At 46.7% G+C, this 19,516-nt stretch overlaps 1 protein-coding gene and 1 pseudogene across 1 annotated transcript in view; both read left to right on the top strand.

The window, feature by feature from the left end:
• LOC149468140 (uncharacterized) overlaps positions 1-19,516 on the top strand; it is a 212,024-nt gene that overhangs the window by 53,876 nt on the left and 138,632 nt on the right. The window lies entirely within an intron of this gene.
• Positions 9,320-13,454, top strand: LOC149468145 (uncharacterized; annotated as a pseudogene).

Below are 19,516 nucleotides of genomic sequence, written 5' to 3'. Positions count from 1 at the left end.
CAGAGCCCTCCAAAACTTAGATGTAAACTGGACTCCTCGATCAGAGACAATGTCCTCAGGTACTCCATGAAGTCTAACGATCTCCCGGATAAATATTCGCGCCATCTCGGCTCCTGACGGAGTCTTCCTTAGTGGCACGAAGTGAGCCATTTTGGATAGGCGATCAATGACCACCAGAATTGCTGTGTGGTCTTGCGACGGTGGGAGCTCGACTATGAAGTCCATCGCGATCCTCTGCCAAGGCCGTTCGGGAATCGGCAAAGGTCGCAACAGCCTTCAGGCTTTGCTCCTCAATGGTTTGCTCTTCTGGCAGATGGTACAGGATCTCACGTAGCGCTTGCAATCCTTAGCCATGTTTGGCCACCAAAAAGAGCACCGGAGAAGCTCCAGAGTCTTGACTGGGCCAAAGTGTCCTGCCAGCGGGTGATCGTGGCAATGCCCCAAAACCAGGGTCCGGACTTCCTCAGGTACCACAATTGAATCTTCCTTCCACAGGAGTCCCCCCTTGTTCTGGAGGGATACCCCAACTGGGGTTGATGTGGCCGTAGATGCTTCTATTAACTTGGAGCGAAGGTCCGTCTGGAGCGCCAAGAAGTTCCCTGAAGACAAGATAGTGTCGGGTACCAGTTCTTCTTCGGAGTCCTCATACATACGAGATAGCGCGTCGGGCTTCGTATTTTTAGATCCGGGCCTGTAAGTAATGTGAAAATTGAATCTGGAAAAGAATAGGGCCCATCTTGCCTGCCGTGGGCGTAGACGCTTGGCAGTCCTCAGATACTCCTGATTCTTGTGGTCTGTGAAAATCAATATGGGGTGTGAGGCACCTTCCAGCAGGTACCTCCATTCCTCTAACGCTGCTTTGATAGCCAACAGTTCTCGATCACCGATATCGTAATTCTTCTCCGCTGAGGTGAGTTTCCTCGAGAAGAATGCTACGGGATGGAGTAACTCTTTGGTGCCTTTCCGCTGAGACAGGATGGATCCTACCACATTCTCCGATGCATATACCTCCAAGATGTAGGGAAGGGCTGCGTCCAGATGGCCCAGGATGGGTGCTGAGGTAAATAGCTTTTTCAGAGCTTTGAAAGCTTCTTGAGCCTCCGGTGTCCATTTGAACCGTGTTCCAAGTTTGGTTAGTTGAGTAATGGGGGAGACCAGACCCGAGAAGTTCTTGATGAACTTCCGATAAAAGTTTGCGAACCCTATAAACCGTTGGACGCCTTTTTTGTCCGTGGGTTCAGGCCAATCTAAAATTGCAGAGACCTTCTGGGGGTCCATCGCGACCCCCGCAGTGGAGATAATCAGGCCTAGAAACGTGATGCTAGATTGCTCGAAGCAACATTTCTCCGCCTTAGCATATAACCCATGCTGCCGCAACCGCCCCAATACCTTTGCCACATGCATCCTATGATCCTCTAGAGAGGGTGAAAAAATTAGTATGTCGTCCAAGTAGACGATAACGAAGACATCCAAAAAATCCCTGAAGATGTCGTTCACGAAATGTTGGAAGGTGGCTGGTGCATTGCACAGCCCAAATGGCATGGCCAGGTATTCAAAGTGGCCAAACCGGGTACGGAAAGCCATTTTCCACTCGTCCCCCTCTCTTATGCGTACCAGGTTATAGGCCCCCCTTAAATCAAGCTTTGTGAATATAACCGCAGCCTTTAGGCTCTGAAACAGTTCTGGTACCAATGGCAACGGGTAACGATTTTTGATTGTGACCCTGTTCAGCTCCCGGTAGTCGATACAAGGTCTCAGGGTTTTGTCTTTTTTCTCCACAAAGAAGATTCCCGCTCCTGCTGGAGAAGTGGAGGGGCGGATGAATCCCTTCTGGAGGCTGTCCTCAATATATTCCTTTAGGGCCCCCAATTCAAGCTCAGATAGGGGGAAAATTCACCCAAAAGGGATTTCAGAGCCTGGTAACAGGTCGATTGGACAGTCATACGGGCGGTGGTGGGGCAGGGTATCGGCTCCCCGCTTACTGAACCCATGATAGGCTGCGGGAATAACCTATTTCAAATCGGAGTCTCCTTCGGAGCATAGGAGAACTCGGGGCCCTGCGGGGCCCAAAGTGCGACAATGTTCCCGGCAGTATGGGGAAGGGAACGAGATTGACCCGGTTTCCCAGTCAATCTGGGGGTTATGGGCCCGTAACCATGGGAGCCCCAGAATGACTGGGAAAAGAGGTGACGCAATAGCGTCCAGGCGGAGGAATTCCTGGTGCTGGTTGGCAATGATAGTGGCAATGGGGGGAGTTTCCTGATTAACTACCCCCAATTTTATCTGGGAACCATCGGCCAAAAATATGTTGAAGCCCTTCTTTCTGTGTTGGAGGGGAATGCCCTGCTGGTGAGCAAACTCTAAATCAAGGAAACAGCTGCATGCCCCCGAATCAACTATGGCTGTCACCTCCACGGTCTTTTCTGGAAGCTGAAAGGAGAGGGGCACTACTAAGTATTGCTAATAGACAAGGAAGAAAAACGGGTGCACTTACTCATTTTCTAAGGGCAGGATCGCACCATATGACCAGCTTCACCGCAGTAAAGGCAGAGGTTCTGGGCTCATCTGCGCTGGCATTCCTACGGTGGTAATTTAGGCCGTCCCAGGCCTAGCTGCATAGGTTCCGGAACATCTCCTGGTGGTGGGTTCTGGATGCTTTGTCGGGTTGATGGGCTGTGGCCTAGGAATGGACCCCAGGTATTTCCGCGACCCTGGCCGGACCTCTCGAGCCTGCGTTCCCGCAGTCTTTGGTCAATTTTAATTGTCAGGGCAATAAGGTCTTCTAGAGACTCGGAAACCTCCACCCGGGCCAGCTCATCTTTCAAGGGATCGGAGAGCCATACGGAACTGGTGCAACAGAGCAAACTCGTTCCAACGTGTATCCCCCATCCACCGCCTGAAATCAGAGGCGTATTCCTCTGCCGCCCGCCGGCCCTGCCGGAGTGCATATAAGGTCGCTTCGGCAGAGGCTGCCCGCTGTGGGTCATCATACAAGATGGCCATTGCTTCAAAAAAACTATTGACCGATCCCAGATGAGGATCATTGTTTCCCCTTAGCCGATGGGCCCAATCCTGGGGTTCACCCTGTAATAGTGAAATAATGAATCCTACCTTCACATTTTTGGTCAGGAAGGTACGGGGTTGTAGCTCAAAGAACAAGAGACAGGAATCACAGAATGACCGGAAGCGTGTGCGGTCCCCGTGAAAACGCTCCGGTAAGGGTACTCGGGGTTCCGCCATAGGGAGCGGGGCGGAAGCCCCTGAGACTGGCTCCTGAGCTACCAGGGCCGGGGGTGCAGAAACCGGGGCCTGTGGGGCAGGGTCAGAAATAGAGCCAGTCTGGAAGCGATTCTCCAGCTGCATGCACCTGTCCTGCAGGGCCATTACGGCCTGCGTCAAATTAGCTAGGTGCCTGCAAATTTCCTCTAGCGGGGAGGGCCCTCCTCTAGGCTCAGTCATGGCCTTTTGGTACTGTAAGGGACCGCCCGGTGGTACCACTAGCACTCCACTGATCGGATGTTCCCAGCGCACGGAGTCTAAGCCCCAGAGTACTTGTTCACCAGGGCCCCTGATGGTGGGGATGGACTTGGAGTACCCCAGGACCAGGTCGTGACTACTGAGGACACCCGTCAGTGGTAGGGGTATTCGCCAGGGGCTCCCACGGGAGAGAGCTAGGTATGAGGAGGTCTGGAGACCCCGTTGAGAGGGACGGATGGATGGATGGCTGAACAAGTGCAAGGTCATACAAGCCGGGTCAGTAACTATGGGGACGGTGCGGTACAGAGCAGCGGGCAAAGAATAGTCAGGTCACACGCCAGGTCAGCAACAGCAGGTCAGATCCAATGGGGGCATTCAGGAGAGAGGTCAGGCAAGCAAGGGTCAAGAACAGGAGAAAACAGCAAGGTCAGGGCACAATCCGGGTCAGCAACTTACTTTCACAGGTTCACAGGATACAAAGAGACCAGAAGGCACTGAATGACAGCTCAGGGCCGTTTAAATATCCCGCCCTGCGCTGTCATTGGTGCCAGGCGCGCGCCCGTGGTCTCTACTGCACATGCGCGAACCTGGTTGCCGCGGTTGGCCAAGTCCCGGCGCCCGCGTACAGGGCGCTGTACTGCGCCTGCGCCAAGCCCAGCGGCGCGGCGATCTCCGACAAGGTGTTTGTAGTCATAGAGGTGTTGGGTCATGATGGAATGATGTTGTGTCAGGTGAATGGTAGGCTTTGACCTGGTTTTATCTGTTTGTTATGTCCATCCTTGGAATTAGGGAGGACAGTATGATGTTGGAGTGAGGACATTTTTGTTGTGCGGTCTCTGTTAGTTGTAATAGTTTATTCTCAGAGGCTTCCTTTTGTCCCTGGAGGATGTTTGGGTCGGTGTGTATGATGATACGTTTGGGTCGGTGTGTATGATGATATGTTTGGGTCGGTGTGTATGATGATACGTTTGGGTCGGTGTGTATGATGATACGTTTGGGTCGGTGTGTATGATGATACGTTTGGGTCGGTGTGTATGATGATACGTTTGGGTCGGTGTGTATGATGATACGTTTGGGTCGGTGTGTATGATGATATGTTTGGGTCGGTGTGTATGATGATATGTTTGGGTCGGTGTGTATGATGATATGTTTGGGTCGGTGTGTATGATGATATGTTTGGGTCGGTGTGTATGATGATATGTTTGGGTCGGTGTGTATGATGATATGTTTGGGTCGGTGTGTATGATGATATGTTTGGGGTTGGTGAAATACGGATCATTGATGACTCCTGTCGCTTGTTCAGTTGTTGGACTTGAATTTTGTTGTCTCTTGTTCCTGGGAAGAGCCGTTTGGTGTTTAGATATTTCCCATTGGAGTCTATTAATAACAATAAGAATCCGGAGTTTGTTGGCTGTTCTTGTGGTTTGATGATTGTTTGTAGGGATGGGCTTCATGTTCCAGTTGAACCTAAGTTTGATTTGAACATGGGCCGTTCGTGTGTTCGGCAAACATAAATAGTACGGGTGTTCAGTGGGCTGTTTGCCCACCATGCCCCACAATGCAATGCTCCCTGACAGTGCATTGTGATTGGACAAAGCAATACACCTAACCACAAGTCAGGTGTAATACTTTGACCAATCACAGTGTGTGGTGATGTCAAAAGGGGGCGGGGTATATAAAAACTGTCAGACAGCCGGGAGCCAGTGTCGCAAGCGGAGCTTTTTCCCCCCTTTTTTGGGTAGCGGTGGTGGCGGCATCGTGATTGATGTTGGATCTATTTTGGGGGACATTTTTTTTAAATGTTTATTTTTAATAAAGGACTTGTCAAAGACTTTGTCCTATCACTTTTTACACTACACTTTTTTTGTGAATGGGTAGCAGTATCATATACCGCCAACTCATTCACATAGGCGGGGGGCTGGGATCTTGGGGTCCCATTGTTAAAAGGGGCTTTCAGATTCCAATAAGCCCCCAGGCTGCAGACCCCCACAACCACAGGACACGGTTGTGGGAAAGAGGCCCTTGTCCCCATCAATATGTGGACAAGGTGCTTTGGTGGGCTTCCGACCCAAGCACCCCCCATGTTGAGGGCATGTGTCCTGGTATGGTTCAGGAAGGGGGGCACTCACCACCCCTTTCCTGACCTGCTGGGCTGCAAACTCAGATAAGGGTCTGGTATGGATTTTGGGGGGACCCCCATGCCATTTTTAACCAATAGCCATCCGGCCAATAGCCGTTTGGTGGCCAGGAAAAGGCTGTAGATTTCCGGGTGGAAGCCATATGGCGTCCTCCCACACATGCACAGTTTTTGCACTTGCAGAGCGCGCAGCAGCGTGATCTGTCACCGGCCGTGTACCTCGAACATGGCCGATGACAGATCTGTGTACCAGCCCCCGTTGCTGGTACCATGTGACCTGCTGTGACCAATCACAGCAGGTTACATGACAGTTGTATACAATGGATGGCTTCATTCATGCCATCCATTGTATACTAGTGTGTCTAGCTGTGAATGGTCACAGCGATCACATGCACATGTCATGTGATTATCTGTGGCCAAATCACAGCTAAGCACAAAAAAAAACCCTGAATGAATCGATGTCATTCAGGTAAATGCTTGCTTATAGCGAAGTAATTCTTTGCTATAAGAAAATTGTGTAACAAAAAAAAATACTGATCACTTCCCCAAAGTAGTACAATGTTACTATGGTATATAAATATAAAAAAAATATTAAAAAAGAAAAAAAGTAATAAAAAAATTAAAAATAATAATAATAAAAAATAATATATATATTTTTTTTCATACTGTCACCAGTCAGTGTCCCTGATCACCGCCATGCCAGTTATATGATGACGCTGTACTGCACTGGTGACAGTATGTAAAAAAAAATAGTGAAAATAATTTTTTTTAATTTTTTCATTTTCCGACAAATTATGACAAAAAAAATACAACTTCACAAAACTCGCCATTCCTCTTATGAAGTACGTTGGACTGTCTACTCTGCAAAAAGGGGTCATTTGGGGGATATCTGTACTGTCCTTACATTTGGGGGATATCTGTACCGTCCTGACATTTGGGGGATATCTGTACCGTCCTGACATTTGGGGGATATCTGTACCGTCCTGACATTTGGGGGATATCTGTACCGTCCTGACATTTGGGGGATATCTGTCCTGTCCTGACATTTGGGGGATATCTGTCCTGTCCTGACATTTGGGGGATATCTGTACCATCCTGACATTTGGGGGATATCTGTACCGTCCTGACATTTGGGGATATCTGTACTGTCCTGACATTTGGAGGATATCTGTACCGTTCTGACATTTGGGGAATTTCTGTCCTGTCCTGACATTTGGGGGATATCTGTACTGTACTGACATTTGGGGGATATCTGTACCGTCCTGACATTTGGGGAATTTCTGTCCTGTCCTGACATTTGGGGGATATCTGTACTGTTCTGACATTCTTGGTCCTTAAGAAATTAGATTGGCTGTCAGTACTTCAGGATTGATCAATGTTCAGATCTATACCATAGTTTCCTACAAACTAAATAATACATCCTAATTTGGGTTATTTTCACCAAAGACATGTAGCAGAATACATCTTGGCCTAAATTTATGAAGAACAATTATTTATTTGCAAACTTTTATAACAGAAACAAAGAAAAATGTGTTTTTTCAAAATATTCGGTTCTTTTTCGTTAATTTAGCAAAAAAATAAAAACCGCAGCAGTGATTAAATACCACCAGAAGAAAGCTCTAGTTGTGTGAAGAAAATGATAACATTTTAGTTTGGGTACAATGTTGTATGACCGCTCAATTGTCATTCAAAGTGTGAGAGCGCTGAAACCTGAAAATTGGCCTGGGCAGGAAGGGGGTAAAAGTGCCCGGTAAAAAAAATTGTCATGGAAGGTTCCTCTAAAATTCCATACCAGTCTCGATGGGCTTGTTTTTTTTTTTAATTGCTGGGCAATGCTGACAATTCTTTTGACATTCAGCTGTCGGCAGGAAACCCCACTGACACCAGGAACATGAATGAATGTCTCACTACTAAAATACCGCGTGACTTCATCACATAACTCATGCCGGATGTTAGTAACTGAGCGGTATCTTCATACTCAGATGCGGTAAGACATCTCTCAGTCCTTTGTGTTCAACATTCACTGTAGAACATTCTGTAGGTTCGGATGTTTGACCGCGACCTGAACAGGGGGGTGTTCGGCCATCACTATTTGTGGTCTCAGGATTAGTAGAGTTGTCTTGGCTATTGCTGGTCTTTGTTACATTCCGGAAGCTGATTGGTCTCACCGGTCTGTTGTTCCTTGATGGGTACTTTGTATAAATCATCCTCTTTGATTCTCTTTCCTGGTTGTTGAGCTCCATTTGTATCTTTGGTGTCATTATCTCTTCCCTCAGTTGAGGGTTTTCTTGGTGTAATTGTTACATTTTAGACTAAATTTCTAGGATAGATCTGGGGGGGTGTTTTTAGTGTTTTTAGCTCCTCTCTCAGCTTCTCATTTACATTTTTCTCACCTGTCTTTGAAGTTTTTCTTTTAATTGAACAAAGTCTCTCCCTAGCTGAGATTAAGCTTCCAATTTTTGGATCCTTAGATGCACTTTCTGAACGAACCTGCAAATCGAATCCAAGCATTCTGGTTATCAACTCATACTCCCACCAGGCATGGATTGAGCAGGTGAACCCCATAATAATACATGAAAACCTAACTTCTCCTAGGAGACTTATGGCTCTCTGGCAGAACTGGCTGGATACTCCGGTACTCACTCCCCATACTTCATTTGTCATAGGTTTTTATAGGTTTAACTTTTTTAGGCCCCTAAAAATGGACCCGGCCAACTGTACCCTACTAAATGGTGACTACATTGGAGGCCGATACTTGGTGTATGATCCTGTAGACACAGGCCTACTTGAACGGAGTCAGCTATCTATGTATGTACTGGAGAGAGTTACTTGCCATGTACAGGTGAATTGTTCTACGTTACTTCTTTTTTCTCTTTTCATTTGTTTATAGAAAGTAAAAGTGACACCAGAGACAAAGCAAGTTATTGTTCTGTATGATCTGTAACATTGCCACAACTGCTTGTACATGAGAATGTATGACTCCATTGTCTGGGCTGAATGTTGGATATACTGTGTGCACTTAAAAACTTAAATAATACAATTTAGTTTAATTCAAAAAAAATATTTTATATATATATACAGTATATATACAAATGATGATGTACATATGCTTTCTATATATATAACACAGGTGTCAAACACCTGCATCCAGATCCTGCCCTCTAAGTTATTTCATGTAGCCCTTACACCTCTCCTGCAGGTACCCCCTTGTCTCCTCCCCCACCTTGTCTCAGCAGTCAGCAGCAGAGAGGAGAAAAGAACTCCTCTGCCAAATCCTGCACCTCTCAGTGCAGCTGCAGCATCCCCTCATCTCCACCTCCTTTGGTCTCAGCATTCAGCAGACTCTAGTAATTGAGTCAACTTCTCCTCTGGTCCTCCTCCAGACCCTGCACTTTCTGCTTTCCCGCTCTGCTCCCAAAGGATTTGCACGGTGATGTTAGGGAGGGTGTGGGGTTCTTGGCATCTGATGTAATGGGGGGGGGGGGGGGTGAGGTGCTCTGGACATCTAGTCTTACAGTTACAACTGGCCCTTTGAGGACAACCATAATGCTGACACAGCCTGCGATGATATATAAGATATATTTAATAATGATCATTAAAAATAAAAACCAACTTTAGCCCTTTTATATAGAATTCTGATTTGTATTTTTCTTTCTGTACAGGTGGATTGATGAGCCACGTTTTTGGTCATGCTGGTCCTCGTGAATACAACTCAGTCACATGGGAAACCAAACATCTGGGTGTCTTAATTGACTGAAAGTTTTTATTGCAGTTCACTGGAGGAGTCACACAGGACACAAGTCATATCCGTGTTCTAAATGTCATAAGTGCTTTGGGTCCTCTTCAACACTGATCCAACCTCAGAGGACAACATGAGAAAAGTCATTTCAGTGTTCTGGAAGTGACAATTGCTTTACAGTAAAGTCCAACCCACTTATACATAAGAGGAGTCATTTCAAGCTATTTCTTTTTGGAACGTGACAAAGATTTTACAATGGAGGCAAAACATATCGCACACCAGAAGGTTCACACTGGAGAGAAGCCATATCAGTGTTCTGAATGTGACAAAGCTTTTACATGGAAGTCACAGCTTATCAGACACCAGAGGATTCACACTGGAGAGAAGTCATATCAGTGTTCTGAATGTGACAAAGTGTTTACACAGAAGTCATGTCTTATCATACACCAGATGATTCACACTGGAGAGAAGTCATATCAGTGTTCTGAATGTGACAAAGTGTTTACACAGAAGTCACATCTTATCACACACCAGAAGGTTCACACTGGAGAGAAGTCATATCATTGTTCTGAATGTGGCAAAGCTTTTACATGGAAGTCATGTCTTATCATACACCAGAGGATTCACACTGGAGAGAAGTCATATCAGTGTTCTGAATGTGACAAAGTGTTTACACAGAAGTCATATCTTATCACACACCAGAGGATTCACACTGGAGAGCAGCCATATCAATGTTCTGAATGTGACAAAGCTTTTACACAGAAGTTGTATCTTATATCACACCAGATGATCCACACTGGAGAGAAGCCATATCAGTGTTCTGAATGTGACAAAACTTTTACACAGAAGTCAAGTCTTAACACACACCAGATGATCCACACTGGAGAGAAGCCATATCAGTGTTCTGAATGTGACAAAGCTTTTACATGGAAGTTACATCTTATCAGACACCAGAGGATTCACACTGGAGAGAAGTCATATCAGTGTTCTGAATGTGACAAAGCTTTTACACGGAAGGCGTATCTTATATCACACCAGATGATCCACACTGGAGAGAAGCCATATCAGTGTTCTGAGTGTGGCAAAGCTTTTACACAGAAGTCAAATCTTATCATACACCAGAGGATTCACACTGGAGAGAAGTCATATCAGTGTTCTGAATGTGACAAAGCTTTTACAAGGAGGTCACATCTTATCAGACACAAGAGGATTCACACTGGAGAGAAGTCATATCAGTGTTCTGAATGTGATAAAGCTTTTACACAGAAGTCAAGTCTAAACACACACCAGAGGATTCACACTGGAGAGAAGCCATATCAGTGTTCTGAATGTGACAAAGCTTTTGCACATAAGTCATATTTTATCAGGCACCAGAGGATGCACACTGGAGAGAAGCCATATCTGTTCTGAATGTGACAAAGCTTTTTTAACCAAGAAAGAGCTTATCATACACCAGAGGGTTCACACTGGAGAGAAGTCATATCAGTGTTCTGAATGTGACAAAGCTTTTACATGGAAGTCATATCTTATCATACACCAGATGATCCACACTGGAGAGAAACCACATTAGTGTTCTGAATGTGATAAAACATTTACACAGAAGTCAGTTCTCATAGTACACCAGAGGGTCCACACTGTAGAGCAGCCATATTAGTGTTCTGAATGTGATAAAACTTTTAAACGGAGAGGAAACCTTGTCATACATGAGAGGGTTCATACTGGAGAGAAGCCATATCAATGTTCAGAATGTCCCATTAGATTCACAGGCCCAATGTCTTCCCACAAACTAAGGAAGACATGATGTTACTTAAAAAAAAAAAATTTGAACAAACAGGACTCTAATGATCGGATTCATCGGGTTTAGTGCTTATGTCCTTCAGAAACACACCTAGAAGGCCTGTCAATATTTCACCTTTGGACATTTCTTCAGACAAGCAGCAATGACTGAACTGTATTCCTCATCATTCTCATCTTTATCCTTTTTTATGGAGCATTGACTGAACATGTAATGCATTTTCATCATTCACTAACTGAGCTATGTTCCCATGTGTTTTCTTCATTGCCAGAATCTGACCAACCAATACATGACCAACAATGCCTCAGTACCAGAGTCTAGGATGGGGTCCAATGGCTTCTTGCCAAGCCTCTGAAACCTCATTAGGAGAGTCCAATCCATGTTCTTTTGAGAATTGATACACCATGAGCTAGGCTTGAGGGTTCCAGCTAAGCCCACCTTGTCCACACCTCCCATTACATGTACCACCTCCTCTCCCATGATCAATGCCTCCTTTCCATGTTCCATCTCCTCTCATGGATGACATCTTTGCAGGCAGGTCTGTAGCTGAGATACCAGCCAGATAGAGGTCTATGTTTGGTTAGAGAGTAACTTCTTAAGCTGGTGTAGGCCTTCCAACATGGAGTTAATGCTGTTTTAGGGGACATATTCAACAGTATCACCTAATCCCAGCTGGCCACTTATGTTTCATCTGGTTTTCTCAAAAGGGATTCTATCAGGTGAAGATTGGATGTCATTATTTTTTTTTTCTCCAGCTATTGCTCATCTCCATAAACTATTCACAGGGTACAACTGCAAGAGATCTGAACTTACAAAGTGCTAAGTGTGCGGTCATATTCCTACCACTTCTTCTGGGGGACTGAAATTCCTCTTATTGGGGTTCACCTCAATGACTCTGAATGAACGGGTCCCTTTTTGGGGCAAAGTGTGCAAAGAGCACTAATTATTCCTGGAAATGCTAAGACATCGACACTAAAGTGTAACAATGGGCAAAATCAATAATTACATAAATGGTGCAATCTGTCATTAGCATAAACGTTTTATGTTTTCTGAGTCTCCCCTTGTAACATTTTTATTACCTGTTGACCCTCCCAGTAGATCTGTTTTTTTCTGCTTCATGTAGAAGGCCAAGCTATTTGGAAAAAATTAAAGTTGGGGGGGTAGAAAACACCATATAACACTGCTGGGGGTGCTTACAACTGTCAACTTCCATTCATATGGGGGGTTGAACCTAATAGAAATCCTGTTGCTGTAACTGCTGAAGAAGCGTTAGCTGGAGTTGGACTTTACTTGTTGTGTGTCTTACTTATAATCTATCTAAGACTTCCCTGTACAGGGTGACAACGCTGCTGTGTAATGTTCCTGCAGAATGATCAGGGTTGTCACCCTGTTACAGAAGGTGGAGAAATAACAGATCTACAGACAGGACCAACAACTGATACAACTATGTTGCAGAGGGAACTCTGGGAATGCTAATGACAGATTGCATTACACATTCAGTTAGCAGACTTCCTGCTGTTGGTCTTCTGTTTGAATTGTGTTCTGATATTTACTGTCCTGCTGTAAAAGGTGTAAATGATTGCCCACATGTTTCCTGTAGTAGCAGGGACTACAAACTCATATCAGGAATATTAGGATGGGTACTTACCCAAGGGGATCACCTTTTTGGATTTGTAAGAAACATTTCACATGGTTTCTGAAATTCCATTAATGACACCGACAAGGGGAGTCTCACTTACTTCACTAACAATAGGAGAGCCAATCACAGGCCAGTAACATTTCATGGTTTCTCAATAGAAACAATTGAGTACTGTCCGTGATACTTTTTTTATTTATTTGCACTAACATACAATTTTGAGGACAAGCTTTCGGGGAATGTCCCCTTCTTCAAGGTCTAAGCAGTGCTACTCACAAAGTTAGCAGAATGTTAGAAGAGATGAAAGAAAAAAAAAAGGAGGCTAGAGATAAGATGCAGTCAAAGCGAGGGGGGAGGGGGGATACTACACTCACACAGAGGGAGTCAAGCTACAGCTAATAGTCATAAAACTGTTGGATAATGGTTGAGGAATCCCATGTCCAAATTCAGGCCGTTATCTCTTGTGTCAAATAGAATTATCATTCTTAGTTCAAAAGTTTTTCTTTCCTGAATGGATTTGAAATTTCCTTTAAGTACTAAAACATTGAGGTCTCCCATTGTGTGGTCTGGTTGGGTGAAATGGTGTCCTACAGGTGTGCACAGGTCATCTTCTTTATGTTCCTTGATGGTATGTCTGTGCAGATTCATCCTTGTTTGCAACTTCTGTCCTGTTTCACCAACATATCCTTTGCTGCATTTTCTGCACTGGATAAGGTACACAACATTACTAGAGGTGCAGCTGTATGATCCGGAGATATTGAAGATCCCTTTTGAGTGTCGGACACTTTTTGATGGATGATTTGGTTGCACAGTTTGCAGCGTTTCTTATTGCAGGGTTTGCTTCCATTATTTGTGACATCATCATCAGAAGAAAGTTTCCTACTGATTAGTTTATTTCTGAGGTTGGGGGGTTGGGGAAGTTGCAAACAAGGATGAATTTGCACAGACGTACCATCAAGGAACATAAAGAAGATGACCTCTGCACAACTGTAGGACACCATTTCAGTCAGGCGATGGTCCTGGTGGTCCTGGTCTTGTTCTCCTTCAGGTCCTCTCACCTTGTACATGGTGGCATGGTCTTGTTGTGTGGGAATGAGCAGGAGGGGCTCGGGGTTCTCTTGTACCCAATCAGCTTGTTGTGGATGAAAGATGAAAGTGTCTTCTGGGAATTTACAGGGATTTGGATGTTTAGAGTGTTACAAAAGTGGGTGTGGCTTGTGTTAATGAGGGGTGTGTCATATGTTAGTCAGTTTTTTAGAATAGATTATATAAATGGTGTAAATAGATCAACAATTTATCTCTTTTCTTCTGTTGTTAAAGTGTCACATTTAATAAAGTTGAATTATAATTTCATCACACAATACCGTGGTCTGGGTTCTTCTACAACACATCCCCCCAAAAATGTCCTCTTCCAGTTATAGGGGTCTGGTGGAATGGGACACCAGCTGATGGTATCTCTTAGGCCCCTTGTACATGGGGGGGTCCAGCCCCTGTGGGTGCAATGCTGGCATTATAATACACCTGGTAGGCACAGGTACAGCGTCCAGCCCCGCTGCCTGCAGCCTGTCAAAGTCTACACTACAGCTGGACGGGGCTCAATGCTGCACCACGTTTACCTCGTGTTTAGGGCGCTTCGTGTTCAGGGAGAAATGACCGCCATCCTGATCAGACAAAGCATAAAGAAGATGTAGTCAGGTGCAGTCTGCTTCTTCTACTGTAGGGGGCACCCAACCAGGGGGACATCCCAGCCTGGAGAGGAAGTCGGGGGACACTTGGTTTCTCTGTGGTTTCCTGGTTCCTGGAGACTGTGTGGAATGAACGGGTCCATGGAGTCCTGGAGACATTTTTAATTTTTTGGTTTACATGTTTTAAAAACCATTTATATCTTAAAATTACTTAAAACCCCAAATATTATATATATTTCTTCACAACAGCAGACACACTAGAGGATAAATTGTTAGTAGTTCTAATGTTTTATGATTTTTATTATTTTACACAATATTAGTGCAATGATTTATGAAAGGTATAATTTCAGTTAAAAATACAGTAAAGTTAATTTCTGGGACATAAATGTAATTTATTATCTAAGGTTTCAGTAAAATATAAAAGATACATTTGCCCGCCCTGAATATAATGGGATCCCACATAACAGTCGCTGTTCATATTCAGAATTCCTTTCTTACAATGGGATCTTGTGTCCGGATAAAATCTTTTATAGATCCCTTGTGACATTGTGTTCTCATTGTAAAATCCTAGATTTGTAAATCTGTCGCTGATATTTATAATGGTTTTGTCCAGAAAAAGAATGGAGTGATGTGGAGAGATGGAAACATATGTATAGATGAAAGATTGGTCTGTTGACTCCCCAGAGCTCCTTTCCATGAGAGATGTTTGATCCCCCCCCCAGAGCTGAACAATGGTACGTTCCTGAATGGCCAGGCTGCTGGTTTGTTGAATCCAGAGTCTACATACAAGATGCCTCCACAGTGTACATTGATGGGGCTGAGAAGGCTGGTACATGTTGTTCATTTGCTCCGGGTGCAGGAGATAGGACAGAATCCCATTGTTGCCGGGTGTCCTCGCTTTCCTCAATTCTGTACTCACTTCATTTACAAAAGCAAACTATGTGAGTGGAGAAGGTGATTGTATCCGGCTGGAGCTCAGACCTGACAGGGACTTCGGGATTTTGGGCCTCTAACGTCTAAGACAAATATAGTCTGAGTTGGAGAGAAGATAAAATATCATTTCTTCTCAGAGACATTCTGAGGGGTTTTCCACAATTTGTAATTGCTGACAATTCTTTTGTGGACATTCAGCTGTCAGGGGGGAAACCTGCCGACAGATGAGGAGTCATCGGTTAGGGGTGTGACCGCCTGATTTCCAGCCAATCATTAACAACCAGATATATTTCACACAGAATTCAGATCAGTCCATCAATTGTCAACAGATGAGAATTCAGAGAAAGCTCCACCCTCATTCCTTCTCTGCCAATCAAGGATCTCACTCCAGTTACCCAGTCACCGTGGGCATGATTTCCTTGACATCCATCATTGGGATAAAATAAGCCCCATTGTTGGTGTCAGTGAGATAAAATAAGCCCCATTGTTGGTGTCAGTGAGATAAAATAAGCCCCATTGTTGGTGTCAGTGAGATAAAATAAGCTCCATTATTGGTGTCAGTGAGAATAAAGTGTACGCCCAGCATTGGTGGACAGTGGTGGTACTTATCTGATCCCACCCTCCCACTACCTCTCTGCTGATGTCAGAATTATACTTTCACTGTAGGAAAGGAGATGACGGCTCCCAGCAGTCGGGTATAATTGCAGTGCCTGGTGATGGAACCCAGAGAAAGTTCCGGAGTCATCACCTCACTGCCACTCTAAAGAGTCGTGGAACCAACCAGTCATGGAAAGGATCAATGGAGAACATTTGGAAACAACAAAGGTTCAAACTATGAGACATTTCTTGGAGCTGCAGTTCCTCTGAGCTTCACCAGGTGATGACCTCCCTTCTACCCAGACAGGAAGTGATGTCAGGTACAGACAGGAAGTGATGTCAGGTACAGACGGGAAGTGATGTCAGGAACAGAAAGGAAGTGATGTTAGGTACAAATGGGAAGTGATGTCAGGTACAGACAGGGCTGTATATGATATATTCATGGCCAATGCGCTCTGTACACAAGGCTGTATATTATATACTCCTGACCACTGCACTCTGTACACAGGGCTGTATATGACATGTTCCTGACCACTGCACTCTGTATGATGGGCTGTACGTGACATGTTCCAAACCACTGCACTCCTTTTGCTGAGCCATGTATGACATGTTCCTGACCAATGACCACTTCTAAATGCTGGGCTGTATAAGACATGATCTTACGCACTGTGCGCTGTACATGACATACTACTTCTGACTACTTCACTCTGTATGAGGACTGTATATCATCTACTCCTGACCACTACACTCTGGGATGTAAATCACATACTGACCACTACACTCTGTATTCTGGGATGTAAATCACATACTCCTGACCACTACACTGTACTCTGGAATGGAAATCACATACTCCTGACCACTACACTCTGTACTCTGGAATGGAAATCACATACTCCTGACTAGAGATGAGCGAAGTATTCAAAAATTCGATTCGGCTGATTCGCCAAATTTGCGAATAAATTTGATTCGAGTCGAATATATTCGCTGCGAATTTAACTTATAAAAGGGTGTTTCTAGGCTTCAGAGAGCCTTTATATTAGTGCAGAACACTGTACCTTTAATTTAAATGCCCTTGGAGTCTGCTGGGGAAGAGAAATAATACTGTCAGTCAGTATGACATGCAGATGAGTGCCGTCGATCTTAGAATCACCGCACACTTCACTCATTTGGGCAGTCACGGGGTCAAAACCAGAGTGTGGAGCCACAGTGTGGCGGTGGAGGCAGCAGCAATGGGAGGCCATACAGCAGCCTATGACAAAATGGAACCCACCAGCAGTGTGCGGAGACCTGAAAGTGGCACATGGCAGAGTGTGGCGATGGAGACAGCAGCAATGGGAGGCCGTACAGGGACCCATGACACACTCTGGACCTGGCAGCAGCATGAGGAGGCGGTAAAGGGGCCCATGACAGATTACGGGCCTGGCAGCAGCATGAGGAGTCGGTACGGGGGCCCATGGCAGATTACGGGCCTGGCAGCAGCAATGGGAGGCCATACAGCACCCTATGACAAAATGGAACCCACCAGCAGTGTGCGGAGACCTGAAAGTGGCTCATGGCAGAGTGTGGCGATGGAGACAGCAGCAATGGGAGGCCGTACAGGGACCCATGACACACTCTGGACCTGGCAGCAGCATGAGGAGGCGGTACAGGGGCCCATGACAGATTACGGGCCTGGCAGCAGCATGAGGAGTCGGTACGGGGGCCCATGGCAGATTACGGGCCTGGCAGCAGCAATGGGAGGCCATACAGCACCCTATGACAAAATGGAACCCACCAGCAGTGTGCGGAGACCTGAAAGTGGCACATGGCAGAGTGTGGCGATGGAGACAGCAGCAATGGGAGGCCGTACAGGGACCCATGACACACTCTGGACCTGGCAGCAGCATGAGGAGGCGGTACAGGGGCCCATGACAGATTACGGGCCTGGCAGCAGCATGAGGAGTCGGTACGGGGGCCCATGGCAGATTACGGGCCTGGCAGCAGCAATGGGAGGCCATACAGCACCCTATGACAAAATGGAACCCACCAGCAGTGTGCGGAGACCTGAAAGTGGCACATGGCAGAGTGTGGCGATGGAGACAGCAGCAATGGGAGGCCGTACAGGGACCCATGACACACTCTGGACCTGGCAGCAGCATGAGGAGGCGGTACAGGGGCCCATGACAGATTACGGGCCTGGCAGCAGCATGAGGAGTCGGTACGGGGGCCCATGGCAGATTACGGGCCTGGCAGCAGCAATGGGAGGCCATACAGCACCCTATGACAAAATGGAACCCACCAGCAGTGTGAGGAGACCTGAAAGTGGCACATGGCAGAGTGTGGCGATGGAGACAGCAGCAATGGGAGGCCGTACAGGGACCCATGACACACTCTGGACCTGGCAGCAGCATGAGGAGGCGGTACAGGGGCCCATGACAGATTACGGGCCTGGCAGCAGCATGAGGAGTCGGTACGGGGGCCCATGGCAGATTACGGGCCTGGCAGCAGCAATGGGAGGCCATACAGCACCCTATGACAAAATGGAACCCACCAGCAGTGTGCGGAGACCTGAAAGTGGCACATGGCAGAGTGTGGCGATGGAGACAGCAGCAATGGGAGGCCGTACAGGGACCCATGACACACTCTGGACCTGGCAGCAGCATGAGGAGGCGGTACAGGGGCCCATGACAGATTACGGGCCTGGCAGCAGCATGAGGAGTCGGTACGGGGGCCCATGGCAGATTACGGGCCTGGCAGCAGCAATGGGAGGCCATACAGCACCCTATGACAAAATGGAACCCACCAGCAGTGTGCGGAGACCTGAAAGTGGCACATGGCAGAGTGTGGCGATGGAGACAGCAGCAATGGGAGGCCGTACAGGGACCCATGACACACTCTGGACCTGGCAGCAGCATGAGGAGGCGGTACAGGGGCCCATGACAGATTACGGGCCTGGCAGCAGCATGAGGAGTCGGTACGGGGGCCCATGGCAGATTACGGGCCTGGCAGCAGCAATGGGAGGCCATACAGCACCCTATGACAAAATGGAACCCACCAGCAGTGTGAGGAGACCTGAAAGTGGCACATGGCAGAGTGTGGCGATGGAGACAGCAGCAATGAGAGGCCGTACAGGGACCCATGACACACTCTGGACCTGGCAGCAGCATGAGGAGGCGGTACAGGGGCCCATGACAGATTACGGGCCTGGCAGCAGCATGAGGAGTCGGTACGGGGGCCCATGGCAGATTAGGGGCCTGGCAGCAGCAATGGGAGGCCATACAGCACCCTATGACAAAATGGAACCCACCAGCAGTGTGCGGAGACCTGAAAGTGGCACATGGCAGAGTGTGGCGATGGAGACAGCAGCAATGGGAGGCCGTACAGGGACCCATGACACACTCTGGACCTGGCAGCAGCATGAGGAGGCGGTAAAGGGGCCCATGACAGATTACGGGCCTGGCAGCAGCATGAGGAGTCGGTACGGGGGCCCATGGCAGATTACGGGCCTGGAAGCAGCAATGGGATGCCATACAGCACC

Source organism: Staurois parvus, unplaced genomic scaffold (genome assembly GCF_062004578.1).
Source record: "Staurois parvus isolate SC_StPar_1 unplaced genomic scaffold, SC_StPar_1.0 ptg000092l, whole genome shotgun sequence".
Classification (NCBI taxonomy): Eukaryota; Metazoa; Chordata; class Amphibia; order Anura; family Ranidae; genus Staurois; species Staurois parvus.
The sequence above is the reverse complement of the archived record's forward strand: the minus strand, read 5'-3'. Positions and strand labels throughout refer to the sequence as shown.